This window comes from Elephantulus edwardii, unplaced genomic scaffold, assembly GCF_000299155.1.
Source record: "Elephantulus edwardii isolate Elephantulus edwardi_28Jun2011 unplaced genomic scaffold, EleEdw1.0 scaffold00273, whole genome shotgun sequence".
NCBI classification, from domain to species: Eukaryota; Metazoa; Chordata; class Mammalia; order Macroscelidea; family Macroscelididae; genus Elephantulus; species Elephantulus edwardii.
The window spans coordinates 1,597,595-1,618,550 of NW_006400023.1; the positions used below are offsets into that span (position 1 = coordinate 1,597,595).

Here is a 20,956-nt window from a genome sequence, read left to right on the forward strand (position 1 = left end):
GTCCCTTTTCAGCAGGAAGTAGCTAAGAGAATACGCCATCCCCTTTTCCTTATGAATCAGGGTGAAGTCTCTCTCAGGGAGGAGAGACAAGGAATGGCAAAGGACACACTGACAAAGGAGATTAATCAGAACTGGCTTCGACAAGCACTGTGGCAATTGGACAATTAAAACGGACTTTCAAGTGGGGGGGAAGAAGAATGAACTGGAGAGGAGGGTAGAGAAATCAGTGCAACAATGAATGAATGAAAATCCAAAATCTCTGTAAATGTTCACTAAAACTAATAAAATTTAATAATAACTTTTTAAAAAAGAAGTGAAGATTAAATTATAATGGAGTAAATTTATAAAACATACCTAGGAATAAATTTGTGAAATGCAATGTGAATTAAAAAAAGTATGAAACACAAGGCATATGAATTGTGTGTGCAAACCAATACAAAATAAAAATTTTAAAGTGTATGTTAGAATATATTTTTCTTTATACTGAAAAAAAAAATCCAAACAAACATTTGAACCAGACTCAAGGGACAAATATGGTTCTCATAGACACAACATTATCAGACTAATACAGAGATGACTCTCAACTACTGAATCTAAGATAAATCTCTACCTCTTATCAATAGTTAAAGCTGGCATCTCTTTTACTCAATTCACTATTTTGAGCCGAGAGGATACTCAAAGAAAAATAGCGAGAAAAAAAGTAGAAAAATTATGGTGGTGGAGTTGTTATGTGCCTTCAAGTCGCCTATAACTCATAGCGATCCTATGTACAACAGCCCTAAACCCTGCTCTATCCTGTGCCAATCTTGTTTCTGATACACCTACCCCCATTACCTCAGTCAATGAATCAATCCACCGCATCGAAGGTCTTCCTCTCCTGTGCTGTCCCTCCACCCTCCCAAGCATGACACCCCTTTCTAAGGACTGATCCCACCTAACACCATGTCCAAAGTATGTCAGATGAAGCTTCAGGATCCTTGCCTCCAAGGAGCAGTCCAGCTTCGCCCTCTCCAGGATGAACGTATTTGTTTTCCTAGCAGTCCATGGTATATTTAATACTTTTCTCCAGCACTACAGCTCAAAGGCACCAACTCTCCTTCTGTCATTCCTAGTCATCATCTAGCTCTCTGATGCATAGCAAGTAATTGCAAAGACCATGGCCTGAATCAAGCACACCTTGTCTTCAGACTGACATGATTGCTCTTCAGTACTTTGGAGAGGTCTCTGACAGCAGACTTTCCCAATGCAATTTGTCTTTTAATTTCCTGGCTGCTGATACCAAGAATGTTGATTGTAGAGCCAAGCAAACTGAAGCTGTTAACAATCTCAATCTCTTCACTATCTATTACGATGCTGTCAATCAAACCAGTGGTGAGAATATGTTTTCTTGATGTCGAGCTTCAATATATAGTGAAGGCTGCAGTCCTTGACCTTCTACAGCAAGTGCTTCAGGTCCTCCTCAGTTTCAGCAAGCAGAGTTGTGTCATCTGCATAATGCAGATTATTGATGAGTCTACCTCCAATCTTGATGCCACATTTCTCCTCACAGAGCCCAGCCTCCTGGATAATCTGTTCTGCATATAGACTAGAAGAGATCTATATTTGTTCCTATTTCAAATAAAGGTGATCCAACAGAGTGCGGAAATTATCGAAGAGTATCACTGGTATCACATGCAAGAAAGATTCTGCTGAAGATTATCCAAAAATGTGGAACAGTATATCAATACAGCCTGAAGTCTAGGCTGGGTTTGGAAGATGCTGTGGCACTAGACTTTATAGCTAATGTTACACGGACCTTGGCTGAAAGCAGAATACCAGAAGAATGTCTGTCTGTGTTTAATTGACTATGCAAAGGCATTTGACTGCGTGGATCATGGCCAACTACGGCTGACTCTGCGAAGAACAGGAATCTTAGAACACTTGATAGTGCTTATGTGAAACCTATACTTGGACCAGGAGGCAGTCATCAGAACAGTGCCAAGGATTTGTCCTATCTCTGTAACTCTTCAATCTATATGCAGAACAGAAAAAATTACAGGAAGGAAAAAAGAATTCAAATTCATGGATTCAGATTTTATTTCCTCTCAGAAATTGCCTAGAAAACAGGCAAATGGCTGTAGGCCTCCACACCTTGAATTGTATGTTACACCAGAAGAGGGGACACAAATGATGTGGCTAAGGTGCTACAGAGAAGAAGACAGCGCAGCATCCTCGCGGATTTCAATTGTACAGGCAGGGAGATTAGAAAATACTGGGAAGTTGCCTTCTGCTGTACCAAGATAGACAAGAAGGGACACAGGTAAAAAAAGGACACTGGACAACTCCGAAGTGGTGAATGGCAATTAAGACCATAGCAGTGCCCACAGAGGTTGTCTGAGAAGACTCAAGAAATAAAAGGAAAAAACCCCACATCAAACTCCCACCTCCTTGTCTGTTTGGTTAAAATAAGAGCAACTCTGAAGGTGAAAAATTATAACAGGAAGACAAGAATACAGGAACAGCATCATTTAGAAGGGAGTCTCCTAGTGCCACAGTGTATCGTTCACATAATTTTTCTTTTCTCACTTCCACTTTTTATCAATCCTGCTATATCCTTTTTTTATGACTGCCCTTCCTATACTAGTGGTAACGTAGATGCTGCCAGGCAGCTATTAGCATTACAAATAAAAGAAATTCCTGGTCACTACACTTTAGTTAAGGGAGCTCTGGGGGCCTAGTGATAAGAGGCTATGCTGCAATCCTGAAGGCAAATGGTATTCAAATCCACCAGATGTTCTGCAGGAGAAGGAAGGGCAAACTCTTCCCGTGCAATTTAATGCCTCTAAAAACCTGCAGGAAAATCAGCTATGGGTCAGTTCTGATTTGACAACACTTTAATAGATATAATGGAGGTAGACAGTACACAACAATACTTTAGTAAATATAATGGTGGTAGACAGTACAAGATAAAATCTGTTTAATATTAGAAAATGTAGCAAAAAATGAGAAAGAGACAAAGGAGTAATTAAGTGCTTAAGTCTAGAATGCCTTAGAAACTTGTATCTTGGCCCCATCATGTCCTAACTTTGTGACCTTGGGCAATTTACTTTAATAGAAGTAAATTTACTTAATCTAAGAACTTTAATATTTTTAAAAATATATTTACTATAGTATCTAGTCCAGACTTTGAGCATTTTTCAGAAAGAGGTCAATCCTTGGAGAAAGACATCATGCTTGCAAAAACAGAGGGTTATGGCTGTGGTGTTCATCTAAAAGCTTGCTTTTTTAAAAGCCATTACAGTTAAGCGTCCTCTGGTTTCCAGCTACCTTAACTGTAGGCACATGGTGAAGCAGCAATATATAAAGAGAGCACCTTGCACACTAGAGGGTGTGTGAAAACACTAAGACAGGAGTGGCAGCTTGACAAGCATCCAGTCTGGCACACTGCTCACCAGCTTCTACAAAAAACCCAGCCAGCATACCTACAGTCATGTGAGTCATTCCCCTGAGAGGTCTGAGTCCATGGAGGACCTTTTAGCAAATCTTTGAACAAAAGGACATAGAAGAATTGGGGAGCTGAGCCACAGACGGTGATGTTAATAGAAAGTATGGATTTATACAACTGGTTAAGCATTTGGGAGTACATGAATAGCCTGATATTAATCTTAGCAGGACAAATTATAAAAACAATTGGTGTCAGAAGTGGGATTTGCCACAAAAGTCGAGACAATGTAACATGTCTTTGGAGAAAAAGGAATAAACAAAAGAATAGAAAACCTTTGGACTCTAGGTAGAGTAAGGAAGAGCCATGGAAAATGCAGTTCTTATGTTGCAGACAGTTACCAAAAGCAAAGTTTACTTGTGGGACATGATGTTAGTGGACTGAATCCCTGAGAGGCTGATTAGTTGGATACTGGTAGAAACAGAGAAAGATAAGGAAAAAAGCAAAACTGACAATTCCCTGGTTTTTGTTATTAGTGGCAATACATGCAAAAGAAAAGAATGTAGGTACTGAGATAGCTGAAATAAAAACGGAACAAAATTCTACCAGGGGAGAGTGACGTGCCTTGATCTCAGGCATTCCCAGGAAAGAAAAAAAAACATGAGGGAGCAACCAAAAATAACTCTCTGAGCTGTGATTACAAAAAAAGGTAGTCCAGGAAGAAGATGAGAAGGACTGAGAAATTACTGTCATCTGGGGACATGCAGTAAATACGTAAGTTTATAGATTGTTATCAGCAGCTTCCTGAGGAACCATTACCAAAATAGACTGTAAGAGTGACAAATTTAGGGGCAGTGTCTATGTTTCTGTATATGACGAATGGAGGAATATGTATGGGTTAATGTTAGGCCCACTATTATCCACACAACAGAGACAAATGACATCAGAAAATACAGTCACATGACAGGTTATTCTAGAGGAGATGATCAGCTTGCTAGAGTGGATTAAAGTGTGATTAGACTTGTTTATTCCTTCATGAGAAACTGTCCCTGCCCATATCTAAATAACAACTGAAATACCACAGAGGAAGCAGTTGATGTTCTATAAATGCAAGTGACACTGGAGTGGCATTATGGCACTGAGGACATTCATTCAGTGACTATGCCCTTATAGAGGCCATGAAAGAGATGATAATCTTATGAGGGTTCCCTCAACATAGAAATCTCAGATAGCTTTGCGACTGGAGGACAAAACAACAATTGAAGAAGCTGTGTCCATCCTACTGAAAAGACTTCTCATTATGGGCTCTAAGGATATAACGTCAGGTTGGAGACTAAGGTGCGCCTGATCCAGACTACAGTCTTCTCAATTGTGTGCCATACATCAGAGAGCTGGATAGTGACTAGGGATAGAAAGAGAATTTATGCCTTTGAGCTGTGATGCTGGAGAAGAGTGCTGAATATACCATGGACTGCTAGAAGAACAAACAGATTTGCCCTGGAGAGGGTTCTAAAGCTGGGCTGCTCCTTAGAGGTAAGGATTCTGAAGCTTCGTCTGACATACTTTGGGAACGTTGCAAGGAGGGACCAGTTCTTGGAGAGAGACATCACATTTGTGATAGTGGAGGGACAGTACAGGTGAGGAACATCTTCGATGAGATGGATCGATTTAGTGATTGGGGTAGTGGGAGTAGGTATGTCGGAGACAGGAGGTTAGCACAGGATAGAACAGGGTTTAGGGCTCTTGTACATAGGGTCGCTATGAGTCACAAACAACACGATGGCACGTAACAACAACAACAATAAGGATACAAAGAACATCACGGTGATTCATAGGCAAGAGGAGACTATGGGAAAAGGATTTACCCTAGTAGGGTGGAGATTTTTAGATTGTTACTCAGGAATGGGATGAATATAGCAGACAATGGCCTTAAAAAGTCCATTTTATTCATCTCACTCATGAAGAAACTGATGAAGTAACCTACTTAGAACCACTTGAAGCAGAGGCTCAGCATTGATGGAGATATGGATTGACAAGGTCTGTGTCATCTGGCTCAACCTCCAGCAGGGGACCATATGCACAAGTATGGGTAAATGGCCTAGGGATGGAGAAGAAACATTCTTGGGCTTTTCGACATAGGAGCCCGAGGCATTATAATTCCTAAACCTACTGATAAAATCTTGAAGGGATCTAAAGTTTTATTAGGAGGATGTGGAAATGCAGCAAACAGTGGGATTAGAATGAAAATCTGGAGAACGAGAAAATATAAACAAATGTTATATGAATGGTTTCATCTCCTTTACCTGAACATATTATTGGTATGGATATTGTACTGTAAAACTGAGGTTTTAACTGTAGACTATGTTGTTGCTGTTATGTGCCGTTGAGTTGCTTGCGACTCGTAGCGACCCGATGTACAACAGCCCTAAACCTTGCTCTATCCTGTGCCAATCGCACTGCTTCCGACACACCCATCCCGATTACTCCAGTCACTGAATCACTCTACCTCACAGAGGGTCTTCCCCTCTTATGCCGTCCTTCCAACCTCTCCAAGGACCTGTCCCTCCTTGCAACATGTCCAAAGTATGTCAGACAAAGTCCCAGCCAGAATCCTTGCCTCCAAAGAGTAGCTTGGTTTAACCCTCTCCAGGATGAATCTGTTTGTTTTCTTGGCAATCCATGGCTCAAAGGTGTCAATTCTCCTTCTATCCTCCCTAGTCATTGTCCAACTCCCTGATGCATAACAAGTGATTTGCAAAGATCACAGCCTGTATCAGATGCACCTTACTCTCCAGACTGACACCACGGCTCGTCAGTACGCTGCAGAGGTCCCTAACAGCAGGCTTTCCCATCGCAATACGGTTTTTTATTTCCTGGCTACTGGTGCCAAGAGTGTTGACCGTGGAGCCAAGCACACTAAAGTTGTTAACAATCTCAATCTCTTTACCATCCATCCTGATGCTGCCAATTGGTCCAGTGGTGAGAATCTTTGTCTTTTTTTTTTTTAAACTTTTTTATTTTATTTTATTATTTTTGTGTGCGTGTACCGTCAAATCAGATCTGACTGGTACAGGAGGAGATTGTCCCTCCTTCCCCGGCAGAGCATCTGGTGGATTCGAACCGTGAGCTTCTGGGATTGTAGTTGCAGCTCCTTGCCACTAGGCCACCAGAGCTCCCCTGTCTTTTTGACATTAAGCCTCAGTCCATACTGAAGGCTGCAGTCCTTGACCCTCTGCAGCAAGCATTTCAGGTCCTCCTCAGTTTCAGCAAGTAGGGCTGTATCATCTGCATAACGCAGATTGTTGATAGATCTTCCACCAATCCTGTTCCCACATTTCTCCTCATAGAGCCCAGCCTCTTGGATAATCTGTTCTGTATACAGGTTGAAAAGGTAGGGAGACAGGACACATCCCTGGCGTACACCTTTCCCAAGTTTGAACCATGGAGTGTTTCCTTGCTCTGTTCTGACGACTGCCTCTTGGTCCAAATATAGGTTTCTCATCAAGTGTTCTGGGATTCCCATTCTTCTCAGTCAGCCACAGCTTGTTATGATCCACACAGCCAAATGCAACTGCCTAATCAAACACAGATGGAAGCCTAAATAAAATAGTGCTACTTGTGGCTTCAGCAGTCCCAGAGGTGGCATCAACGGTACAGAAAACAAAGCAGACCAAAATAAACTGGTACTCAGTGATGTTGTTATTGTTATGTGCCGTCAAATTGACTATGTATGATTCATACTGACCCTATGCACAACAGCTCTGAATCCTGCTTTATTCTGTGCCAACCCCACTACTGCTGAAAGACCTATCTTCTTCACCCCAATTATTGTGGCAATCCATCTCATCCAGAGTCTTCCTCTTCTGCTCTGTCCTTTGAACCTTCCAAGCATGATATCCTTCTCCAAAGATTGGCCCTTCTGGCTACATAACCAAAATATGTGAGATATAGTCTCAAAATCCTTGTTTCCCAAGAGCAGCTTAGTTTCACCCTCTCCAAGGCAGGCCTGTTAGTTTTTTTGACAGTCTACAGTATGTTCAATAACTCTTCTCTAGCACCACAACTCAAAGGCATCAATTCTGTCATCCTTGGTCACTGTCCAGCTCTTTGATGCACAGCAAGTAACTGCGAAGACCATGGCCTGGATAAGGCACACCTTAGTCTCTATAGACTGACATCCTTGCTCTTCAGCACTCTGGAGAGGTTCATGACAGCGGATAGCTTTTGCAAATGCTTTTTTCCCCATACCAATTTAGGGAGCTCTGGTGGCCTAGTGGCAAAAAGCTGCACTGCAATCCTGAAGACATGTTCAAGTCTACCAGCTGCTCTGTGGAAGAGGGATGGGCAATCTCTTCCCATGTGATCAAACTTGCCAGAGGGTCAGCTTTGAGTTGGTTCTGACTGGATGGTAAACAACAATCTCTGACAAGAGCCAGCCAACAGTTTGCTTTCTTATGGGAAGGATCCTAATTTACATTCAGTATTTTACCACAGAGTTACCTTAACTCACCTGCTTACTACTGTCAAAACCTTGTAAGAAGAGATTTGAACTTGGTCCAGATATTCAGTGAAATCACACATTGCATTGATAATATCCTGTTAATATGCAACATCAACAAGCAGAGGGATGATTTAAAAACAGTGGTTGTCCACATGACCAACAGAGACTGGTTGATAAATCTAGCAAGGATCCAGGGTCCTGCCCAAACAGTAAAATTCTTGGGAATAACCTAGGCAGGAGCCATCTGTAACATTTCGCAGCAACTAAGAAAAAGCCGCTGCTCTCTGACTTCTCTGCACTAGGAGCAGCTTTCCTGTCACAGCCCCTCATCCCCTGAAAATGTATACCTGCACCAAGTTTGTCTCCATCCCTTCCCTGAGCAGGAGTGTCTCTCAGCTGCTGAGCTGTCCACTGTCTGCAGTGGTCCTGAAACAATCAGAGACACTGAGACGAGAATTTCAGCTGCTTGACAGCCCCACGTTCCTTGATTTCATTTATTCCTAGTTGCAACTTCCAAACCAGCACTATCTCAAGGGATATTGACACAGCAGCCAAGTTCATTGGGGTTGGGGCTGCCACGGTTGGAGTGGCTGGCTCTGGAGCTGTGGTTGGGACTGTGTTTGGGAGCCTCATCATTGGTTATGCCAGGAATCCTTCTCTGAAACAGCAGCTCTTCTCCTATGCCATTCTGGGCTTTGCCCTCTCAGAGGCCATGGGGCTGTTCTGCCTGACGGTTGCCTTTCTGATTCTCTTTGCCATGTAAAGGAGCCATTTCCACCTCCCATAGTTTGTTGGTTTTCTACCCCCCTGTCTCGTCTACCCTATTGTTCCTTTCCCTGTAACTCCCCATGCAGCCTGGGAAAGTGACTGGCTCAGGGTTTGACTGAGGAAAGATAAATAAATACTGTTAATAGGATTAAAAAAAAAAAAAAGAACAAGCCACTATAACTACCCACTCCCAAAGACTAAACAGAAGGCTCAGTTTTATTGGCTTATTTGGATTTTGGAGGACCCATATCCCACATCTGGGAATACTGTTAGCTCCTACTCAAGAAGTTACTCAAAACTGTGTTTGAATAGGTAACTGAGCAACAGCAGGCTACAGCTGAAATCTGGAAAGCAGTCTCACTCTCTTGGCCTCTAGGTCTTATGATCCACATTCAGATATGTTTCTCAAGGTACCTGCCACTTGTGCTTATGTAGACTGGAGTTTATGACAAAAATCCAAGCCCTGCGGCACGCACTAGGATGCCAAACAAGGAAATTCCCTGATGCTGCTGCACAATACACACCATTTCAAAGACAGATACTTGCCTGCTATTGGGCACTGGCTGAGACTGCTTCAAATGACAGAAAGACATAAGATTATGATGACACCTGAAATACCCATCATGTCATGGTGATGTCAGCGAAACACTCTAATAAGGAAGGTGGTGCCTCAAATAGCTCTGTGATAAAATGGAAGTAGTTTATCCAGAAACTAGCTACTGGGGGAGTGCAGGAGGCACCCACCATATCCACCAAGTAGCCTCTTTTCCCACTGCTCCGACCCTAGAACCTTTCAAGGCTGTCAGAGCCCACTGCCACGTGCATAACATTTGATGTGGAAAGCTGCCACACAAAGACCAGTAGGTGGCAAGACCCTGACTGAAGAAGGCAAGAGGAGATCTGTACAATGGGCTGAACTGCATGCTGACTTCCTAGCAGTGGCTGAGGAATTGGGTAATGGTAAGAGTTCATGTTTGGAATTTTACTGATTTTTACTGAATTTTTTGACAGTGGCTAATGGCTTAGCTGCTATTTACCATTAGCCATGGCAAGTGGGCCATGGAAAATTAGACTATTAAAGGGACCGCAAAGTGAGACATGGACCTATGGCAAACACTCTGGGAATTCAGGGGGTGCATTAGAGTGAACATGTTAATGTTCATCAGTAGAACCTCTTGCCAGGATCAAGAAGATGATTAGAATAAGCAGGAGATATGTTGGTGCACTCCTTTGCGGTAGCCAACTGGGTCTATGAGACGAATGGATATGGGGGTGCGGCAGCAATGCAGAGGTGGTCTGAAACTAGACATGTGTTCTTTCACTGTGTGAGGCACCAATAAAGATTTTTCTGCTTGCCAGCAAGAGAGAAACTGCAGACGGCTATGGGACATATTCCTGGGGGGAAGGTCCTTCACATAGTTGGTAAGTCTATTATATTCAACTAATGGCACCAGTGGTACCAAATGGATCCTCACAGGAATACTTACTCTGGACTCAGATTTTCATATGCTGTAATCAATGCAAACGCCAAAATTACCATTAAAGGACTAGAATAACAGATTCTGTATCAGTGTGCACCCCTAAGTTTTATCTCCTCAGATCAGGCAACGTACTTTACAGCTACAGGGTGCAGGAAGGGGCCAAGAAACATCATATTATATGGACATACCATGTTGCCTACCACCTTCAGAGTAATGGCCTGACAGAGAATTGGAATGGGCAACTGAAACATCTGTTATCTAAAACAGGGGGAGGAAAAGGTATGAGAGGCTGGCTCAGACACCTTCAAGAGTGTGCGCTCAAATTCAGTACGAGAGGAGCTAAAGGAGCTTCACCACTGAACCGATTCCTATGTTTCTCAGGGATATCTGGAGAAGGATGAATAGGGGATGATGCTGGTGCTACTATATAATTCTTTACCACTTCAAATGAAATGGTTTACCTCCTGCCAGATGCTGCAGTTCTAGGTCCAGGGATACAGCAAAGAGTACCAGAAGCAGGAATGACGCTGGACAAACAACTGTAACAACACCCTTCACCTTATATGTAAAAATTCCCAAAGGTCTGATGGGGTGGATTGTACTTTTACCCCATCTTGGAAAAGTAGGGCTAACTATAAATACTACTCTCTGTCTAGTGGCTCAGATAGCCCACTGGTATTGTACCTATGTAACCCTACTCAACTTGAATGGGAATGGACTAAAGGTGAATTACTTGCCAGACTGGTCTTGCTACCTGCAGTTTGGGCTGGCAAAGAATCTGACCCTGATGTTCCTTCCCAAGGGAAAAAGTCTGGGCAAAAATAAATGATAAATGGAAGGAAGGAGAAATAGTAGCCAAAGGCAAAGGAATTAATAAATGGGTCATTCAGTGAAGGAAATCTAATATTACACTAATACCTTGGGAGAGACTGACAGCAAGGGAGTAACTTTCTTCAGCTAAATGCCAGAGATCAGAAAAGTGAAGCCAAGACATACTTACTGGTTTGAGATTAAATGTATTAAACTTTATGTGTTTATTTGGGTGTCTTTGTTGGATAATGATGTTTTTGTTGTCCCCGCCCTTTTCCTTACGTCATAATGCTGGGATATATTTTGAAATAAATGAGGGATATTTTATGCTAAGATATATTGAAAGATGATCAAGGTTTTTGATGGGCCTACTAATTAGAGGAAATTAATTAGAGGAAAAATATAACTGGGTATTAAAAAAGGGAATTTGCCCTAAAAGAGTGCTTATGGTAGAATTTGAGAGAGTGTGGAGCTTAGCCTAAGAAAGATTAAACCCTGGTGCAACCACTGTGGAAAGTGGTGTGGTGCGTTCTCAAAAATTTGCTAACAGAGATACCATTTGACCCAGCAATTCCATCACTGGGAATCTACCCCAGAGAGACCGTAACTGTCATCCAAGCAGATATATGCACACCCATGTTTATCACGGCTTTGTTCACAATAGCAAGGAGTTGGAAACAGCCTAAACACCCATCAACAAAGGAATGGATAGAGAAGCTGTGGTAATGAAATACTATGCTGCATTGAAAAACAAGGAACTCATGCAATATTATTCAAAATGGGTGACCCTGGAGGACATTATGCTGAGTGGAGTATCTCAGTCACAAAGGAACAAATAGTGCATAGTGCCACTGTTGTAAAACAGGACTGACATCGGGGTTGGGGGGAGACTGAGAAAGATGGGTTCAATAATGTATACTGCATTGAAACACATGAGGGAGAAAACTGTTTAAAAGGGATATGTGATTAGGTATTTTTGTCATGACACGAGTCCAGAATGAAGGCTGCATAGTCGAGTGGACCTGGACACAAGCCCAGAAAGAAGGCTGCATAGTGGAGTGGACCTGGGGGGAGGGATTGTAAACAATGAAAGAATTTTTCTTTTCTTTTTAAAGAGAAGAGTGTACGGGTAGGGGTGGGCAGGGAAAAAAGTGCAACAATGAATGCATGGAAATCCAGTCTCTGTAAATTTTCATTGAATTTAATAATAAAAATTTTTTTTTTAAAAAAAGATTAAACCCCACTCAGTACTCTGAGGAGAGTTACATCGCAGAGAAGACAAGCAGAAAAAGAGACTTTTGCAATGACACTGAGGCAAGAAGCAGTTGGTGAGTATGTAGTGACCACCTGGGTACACCTGATGAGTGGAAGTGGGAGATACTCAGGAATGAAGAGACAGGCTGAGTTTGGACTTGTTCTTTCAGTACTGTCCATCTAGCATGATGAACTGATAAACAAAGAAGGGTTACTGGTTTATGGAGCAGAGAGTCCTGGGAATCCGTGATATACTGTCTTGGTCCACTTGGGACTAAAGTTGAGTAAAGGGACCAGTTGGTGGGCTGGTCTGAAACAGGAAGATGTGTGGACTCTCAGTTGGTGGCTAATGCCTATTTGGACCTAGCCATGAATGGCTGAGGATGTGTTGACCAGAGCCCAACCAGATGAAGAGATGTTTCATTCTGAGAGGTAATGTTAATTGCTGTTACTCATTAGTTTGCTCTGGACTGGACCTTTGTTTATAGATACGGATTCAACTGTAATTGAAGATTCTTCAGAGAAAATAACATGCTTGTTTCCTCAGAGTACTGGTTTGATAAGACTGGGCAAATTAAAAAAAAACTGGCTATTTAAATTGAGGATATTATGACATAAAGAGTAAAGCAACTGACTTACATTATTTCTCTAAATATAGATGGTGGTAAGGGGAAGTCTGATCCTTCAGATGATGAGAAATAATGGATAAGAAAAGTCAGCAGGTGGGCTGTAATATTAGCCTCTAAGGTTGGCTTTTTTCTTTTTTTAAGTCATTACAGTAAGTGCCCTCTGATCTCCACCTATGTTAACTGCAGGCACATGGTCTTACAAATCAGCATGGTCTTGCTAATCATCAACAGCTGAAGTAGCAATATAAAGAGAGCATTTTCCACACTAGAGGGTATGTGTGTAAACACCAACACAGAAGTGGCATTGTGACTGTGTTTAAGCTTCCAGCTGCATCCAGCTTGGCCCATGACTCATCAGCTTCTACAAAAACCCCAGCCAGTATACCTACAGTCAGGTGAATCGTTCCCCTGAGGGGTCTGAGTCCCTGGAGGACTTCTAGTAAATCTTTGAACCAAAAGGACATAGAGGAATGGGGGAAATGAGCCACAAGTAGAGCTATTAATGGAAAGTATGGACTTACACAACTGGTTAAGCATTTGGCAGTATGCTAAACTTAGGCTTCTCATAAATACTTGCTATTAATCTTGTTGTTAGGTGCCATCAGTTGTTGATGACTCATAGCGACCCTATGAACAAAAGACATGAGCACTGTTCATGGAGTTTTCAGGGGCAAGCCATTTCGGAAGTGGATGCCACTCCTGCTTCCAAGCTTGTTTTAATCGGGAAGCTCCACCAAACACTGCCCACCATGGGTAACCATTCTTGCATTTGGTACATCAGTGTCACTGTTCAGCATCACAGCAACCACGAGTTACCCAAGTACAGCAGTGCACAGACCAGTGCCATACCACTTAGAATGTGACAAAAAACAATTTGAACCAGGCTGGAGGGCCAAAGATTTAAAATCACCCACCTTGGGCTTGGTAGCATAACTTTCTGTCCACTAGGACAACATAGCTCTGCAGGACAAATTATAAAAGCATGGCAAAAAGAGTAAACTCTTAACATAACCTGACATAATGGCTGCAACCACAGCAGTGATGGCATAGGATAAGGCTGGGTTTTGTTCTGCTGTACATAGGACTGTTATGTGTTAGGAGTCAACTCGACATCACCTAACAGAAATAGGCCTTTAATAATAACAACCAGGTTCTATTTATAACTGATTCCAACATATGCTGACTCGTGTGTGTCAGAGATGGTCATAGTGCTCCATAGCTTTCAACAACTAATTTTTCAAAAGCAGATCACAGAGAAGTTCTTCCAAGGTGCCTCTGGATGAACTTGAACTTCCAAACGTTTTATTAGCAGCCAAACATACCTTGGCTTCTTGTTTGCTGCACTCAGTGACTCCTGGTGACAACTTAAAAAAAATAATTTAAAAAGATCAATAATCAATAGTTGGCCAGAGTCCTCAATCTCTTTGTTTCTCAAGAATATCTTTTAAGGCGAGCTCTGGTGGTCTAGTGGCAGGAAACTGTACTGCAATCCCAGAGGTGCACCGTTCAAATCCACCAGATGCTCTGCTGGAGAAGGAGGGGCAATCTCCTCCTGTACCAGTCAGATCCAATTTGACGGTACACACATAAAAAAAAAAAAAAAAGAATATCTTTTAAAATTATTTCTATTGAAACTGCAAAGTAAAGTGATAGTGGTGGAGGGGGGTGCATGTGTGAAAGATTGATCAAACAGTAATGGCAGAAAGCTTATGGCTACTAAAGCTGGGTAACAGGGCTGTTGGAGTTAGTCATACTAATCTTTCAATTTCTTTATGTATTTGAAAATTTCCACAATAAAATGCTAACATAAAAAAGAGAGTTTGCAACCAAGGTATTGGCACTTATCCAAGTCATTCTCCAACACACTCATCAGAAACTTTCTATATGCTCAACAAACGCCAATTCTGCTTAAAGCTGCTTAAACAAACCCAAAACCCACCACTGCTGAGATGACTATAATCCACAACCACTCTCCATTAGGTCTGGAGGCTAAAAATTTTTACAGGTAGAGACTGCCTATCTTTCACCCATGGAGCAGCTGGTGGCTGGATCATTGCTAATCCTAGTGTCTAGGAGCCTGGGAGCGGTTCCACTTATGTCCTTCAATGGTAAAGGCTTACACATAGTACATTTATTAAATTAAAAAAAATTTTTTTTATAATCTAACTTTATTACGTTAGATATATTGAAACAATATATATACATACCATTATTTTGAAAAAATTCCTGCTCCAGTCTTAGAGTTTTACTGTAAATATATATATTTTTAAATTTTTTTATTTTTATTATTATTTTTTTTATTTCAATGAACATCTACAGAGATTTCAGAATTCCATTCATTCATTGTTGCAATTTTCTCCCCGTCCGACCCACCCCCACCCCCTGTAAATAGATTTTTAAAGAAATAAATATGCTGCCGAAAGCAGGGACTAGGAAAGGCATCAGAAGAGATGTGGAACCCTCTTTGTGATATTGGGTAAGGTACTTTACCCAGGGCCTTCCCTTAAGCAGGCTGGTCACATAACCCACTGTTGCCACCCTCTCTTCCCTGACTTAGAGAAAAGTATCTGCACTGGGGACACACAGAAATGAGTTCAAATCTCATTTCCAAATTTGAGTTCCACTTTGTGCTGTTGTTGAACTTCACCCCATTTGGGTGAAAGATTATAGGACAAATTAGTTTTCCAATCCACAAATTTAGAAATAAATAAAGATATAAAATTTTATGATAAGACTGCAATATTCTTAACAGAGCAACACTCTTAATCATTTCCTATCTAGGTTTTCTGCACCTTCCTGCATGATGAGCTTTGTACTGGAGCAAATGCTGACATTTTAGTCTTTTATGGTTCACTGGACTGACAAGTTATGTGATCTTGGCTCACACTACTTTGTAAAGGGGATAATATTCAAATAGGTGGCCCACCCTTTCTCCTCTGAATTAAAGGGCTGAGTTATCCTTCCCTATTTGAGAAATCAGTCTTTGAAAGGACAGAACCTTCAGGCGACTTCCTAATGATGAAAGTTCTAAAAATACCTGATGAAAAGCTCAGAGGAAGCTCTGGTGGCCTAGTGGCAAGAAGCTGCACTGCAATCCCAGAGGCGTGTGGTTTGAATCCAACTAGATGCTCCACTGGAGAAGGAGGGGCAATCTCCTCCTGTACCAGTCAGATCAGATTTGACGAAACACACACAAAATAATAATAAAAAAAAAAATTTAAAAAACCCAAAAAAACCTCAGGTACTCACCGTACCCATTAGGTCAGACGTGAGGAAAAGTATAGTATGGAATATCTTATAAATGTTCAATATTCAGCAAAGCAGGTAAATAAGGAATTAGGACAATTATCGAAGCAGAGCTAGTACCTAACAGAGCAGAACATGGGGGGTGACCAGGTGAAGGTCCAGTCTGCGGAACACTCGGTTCTCCCAAACAACCCAACAAGGGTCAAACCAGGTCTAAAATGGAAATAAAGGCTTGAGCAACACCAAGAGAGGCCACGTTCCTAAATACCAGTGCTGAAGCACCTAAAGGTCCTGCATAACCAGGGTGCTTTTAAAAAATAATGACGTTCTCCCTCCAGAGAGTCTAGCTAGGTAAACACACATTTCAAACATACTTTACAAGTACTCTTAAGTAAGCAGACTGCGAGCCACTGATTTTCATGCATACTGCTTTGTGAGAAATCATTAAGAATTATGTTGAGAAACATTAACACAAGACTTTTAGTGTCAGCTCAAAAATGGCAAAACCAGGTCACTTCAGCATAAGGAAAACATAATTCACATGCATCTAATGTTTGTATAAGGAGCCTTGGCGGCTTAGTGGTTAAAAGTGCATGGTTGCTAACCTCAAGGTCAAGGTTGGTAGCTTGAATCTAGCTACTCCACAGGAGAAAGATGCAGCCAGTCAGCTTCAGTAGGTTCAGTACCATAAAAACTCTATAAAACAATTCTACTTTGTCAATATAGGGTTACAAGGAATTGGAAGTGACTTGACAGCAGTGGAATTTTTTTTTTATAGTTTGTATGACATAAAACTTAAAAAATTTCTTATTTTATACAATATTCTCAAATATCTCATTATTAGATTCAATGTAACTTGGAAAATACACTTTTATCATACCATGTATTACAAACTATGGCAAGGATATGCATTAAACTTGCATTTGGAGATTCGGAGAACAAAAGAACCAATAAAGTTTATTTTTTTTTTTAAATTTTATTTTATTATTTTTTGTGTGCATGTACCGTCAAATCAGATGACTGGTACAGGAGGAGATTGCCCCTCCTTCCCCGGCAGAGCATCTGGTGGATTTGAACCGTGCACCTGTGGTTAGTTTATCTACCAAGAATCTTACAGGATTTTATCAAGACTCTACTTAACAAGTGGCAATCCAAACAACTCTAATTTACAGAAAACAGAAACTAACACTAAGAAGTCTGTTGAACTGCTGAAAGTTATGCTAATCAATTCCAGGCCTGACAACCATACAAAGTTGCTCCAATGGCAGTAACCATCCTACTGATGGGCAGGACCCACATTATCTGAAGGGGCTGAGTTGAAATGCATAGATCATGAACCTCAGCTTAACATCTTTGAAAACTTATACTTAAATATATGAGGCTACAAATTTTAAATACACAATATTATCACTTAGGTAGAAAAATTCTGATGAAATAATAAAAAATCTAACTGAACTATTTTCGACTAGTACTCAGGGAGTTCTGGTGGCTTAGTGGTAAGGAGTTACGCTGATAACCCAAAGTTTTGACTTTACCAGTTGCTCAAAGGGAGAAAGATGATCAATCTTCTCCCTTCTGATTTACTAGGGTCAGCTATGGGTTGGTTCCAACTCCATGATACACAACAACAAAACAAAATATACCACTAGGTTCAACACCGAACTCCAAAATGTTTAAGCAAATTAGTACTCAATTCCAATGAGCCATGAGAAAGTTTATCATCTACACTCTAGCTCTTAACTGAGCGATTACAATATGTAAACCTGAGCCTAAATATTATTTCATAATAGATTATTATCTATATTTCATTATAGAACAACTGTAAGTCCTTTCTTTGTCTAACCTTTTGTACTATTAATTGTAAGGCGTTACACTTACAATTCAAAAGCTCACAATTAGAATCTACCATTGTTCTGTGAGGGAAAGACGAACAATCTCCTCCCTTGTGATTAAAATGCCTCTTGAAAATCTGCTGGAGGGTCAACTATTAGTCAATTTCTACTTGACAGTATACAACAATAACAACAACAACAATGTATAAAATAAATGTCATTACCTTAACATTTGAGAGTCAAGTTTTAAAATTCTGTTTCAGGAACTGGATAAGGACACCCACTATTACCTCTCCTATTCAATATTGTACTAGAAGTACAAGAGTAGTAAGGCACAAGACAAGGAAATAAAAGGTGTTCAAATTGGCATAGAGAGGTAAAACTATCTCTATATGCAGATGATATGATAGTATACTTAGAAAACCCTAAAGATTCAGTGAGAAAACTACTGGACATAGTTGACCAAGTCAGTAGAGTAGCAGAGTATAAGATCAATATATAAAAGTCAGTTGGATTTCTTTACAGTGACAAAGAGAATATAGAAATGGAGTTAAGAAAAACAATACCAATTACAATAGCTAACCACAAGACTAAATACTTGGGAATAAATCTAACCAAAGACACAAAAGACCAATTCAAAGAAAATTACAAAACATAACTACAAGAAACAAGAGACCTGGAGAAATGGAAAAATATACCATTTTCATTGATGAGAAGACTCTATATCATAAAAATGACAATTCTACCAAAGGCAATCTACACATTCAATGCAATTCCAATACAATACCCATTCCATTCTTCAACGAGATGGAAAAGGCAATATTCAGTTTTATCTGTAATGGAAAGAGACCCAGAATAAGCAAAACACTACTGAAAAAACAGAAACAAGCAGGAGGCATCACATTTTCTTATCATCATGGTGGTCAAGACAGCACTGGTAGAGTGACAGATACATAAATCAATCTAATAGAAGTGAGAACCCAGAAATCAGATTATCTACATATGATCAACTGATCTTTGACAAGGAGATGAAATCAGTTAAGTGGGGAAATGTCAGTCTCTAACAAATATTGTTGGAAAAATTCAAAAACCATTTGCAAAAAATTTAAGCAGGATCCACACCTCACACGATACACAAAAGTCAATGTAAGGTGATCAAGGACCTAGACATGAAACAAAAGATTATAAAATCATCGGAGAAAAACTAGGAAGAACTCTAGAAACCCTAATCCACAGCATAAACAGTCTTCCAAGCATCTTGAAAAACCTACAACCAAGAGAAAAGAAAACAGATGAATAAGACCCTCTAAGAATCAAATCCCTATCCACATCAAAAAGTTTCTCCAACACAATATGAAGGAAATCCAGACTGGGAAAAATATTTGACAATGACATATCTAAAACCTATAGAATACTCCAGCACCTCAACAAGAAAAACGTAAACAACCTAATCACAAAATGGGCACAGGATATGAAGAAACACTTCACCAAGAAGACATTTAGGTGGCAAACACATGAAGAAATGTTCAAAATCCCTAGCTAGCCAAGAGACGAAAATCAGAACAACTATGAGCTATTATCTTACCACAGCAACAACAGCAAAGTTCAACAGGACAGCAAACAACAAATGCTGGTAAAGTTGTGGAGAGACTGGAACTCTTTTTATTCACTGCTGGCAGGAATGTAAAATAGTACAGTCAATATGGAAGGTGGTTTGGCGTTTACTTAAAAAGTTGGAAACAGAAATACCATTTGATCCAGAAATTCCACTACTGGTAATATACTCGAAAGAAATCAGTGATGACTTAAACAGATGTATGCATACCCATGTGTGTTGCTGTGTTATTCACAATAGCAAAGAGACAGAAGCAACCCCGGTGCCCATCACAAATGAATGAACGAAAAAACTACAGTATATTCACACAACGTAATATTGCACAGCACTGAAAAACAATGAACTTGTAAAACATAACACAACATGGGAACCTAGAGGACGTTATGCTGAGAGAAATATCTACGTACAAAAGGACAAATATTGCATTGACGCTGCTGTTATAGAACAGACATGATACGGTTGAGGAGAGAATGGGAAAAGAGTGGACAGATAAAGAACACTGTATTAAAACTGATGAGGGGAAGAATTGTCCAAAAGGAATATATGATTAGACATTAACATGTATGACAACAATCTGAAATACGAAGTACCTTGCGGGAAGGGCTAGTGATGGGAGGAGGAAGGGAAGAAAATGTGCAACAATGAAAAAAAATTTTTAAAAAGGTCACTGGGTAAAAAAAAATGTTTCAAAAGGAAGTTCTGTCTTCACAAAGGACTATTTCCTTATCTAAAATTAGTTGTTGCTGTTATGTGCTGTCAAATCAACTACAACTCAGAGTGACTTATCCTTTTCCGTCCTCATGATCTCTGACATGCTCCAGCTCACTGTTAGATTCACTGTGTCAATCCATCTCATTGAAGGTCTTTCACTCCTCCACTGATCCTCTACCTTTCCAAGCATGATGTCTTTTTCCAAGTGCTGGCACTTCTTGACAAATGCCTAAAGGCAGGAGGCAAAGTTTTACCATTCTTACTTCTAAGAAGCAACCTGGTTGCTCTTTCTCCAAGACAGACTTGTTTGTTCTTCTGGCATGAGAAGTTTAGTACTCTCCCTCTGTACCGACAAAGGCATCAATTATTTTTCTGTCATCCTTATTCACTGTCCAGTTTTCAGAGGCACAGGAAGCAAATAACATGGCTTGGAGTGAGTGCACCTATTTTTAAACTTTTATTGTTGCTCTTTAGCACTTTGGTAAGTTCCTACACAACAGATTTACCCAATGCAAAATATCTTTTTATTTCCTGACTGCTACTACTAGGGTATTGATTGTGGATACAAGTATAGTGAAATTGTTGACAACTTCAATCTTTTCTCTATCAAATTTACTGGTCCAGTGGTGAGGATTTTTGTTTTCCTGGTGTTGAGATGTAATTCATATCAAAGGTTACATTTTTTTTT

The 20,956-nt window shown here is 40.4% G+C and overlaps 1 protein-coding gene across 1 annotated transcript in view; it reads right to left on the bottom strand.

Annotated features, from left to right (window-relative positions):
• Window positions 1-20,956, bottom strand: part of SNX27 (sorting nexin family member 27) — a 134,500-nt gene that overhangs the window by 8,994 nt on the left and 104,550 nt on the right. The gene's annotated exons all lie outside the window — the stretch shown is intronic.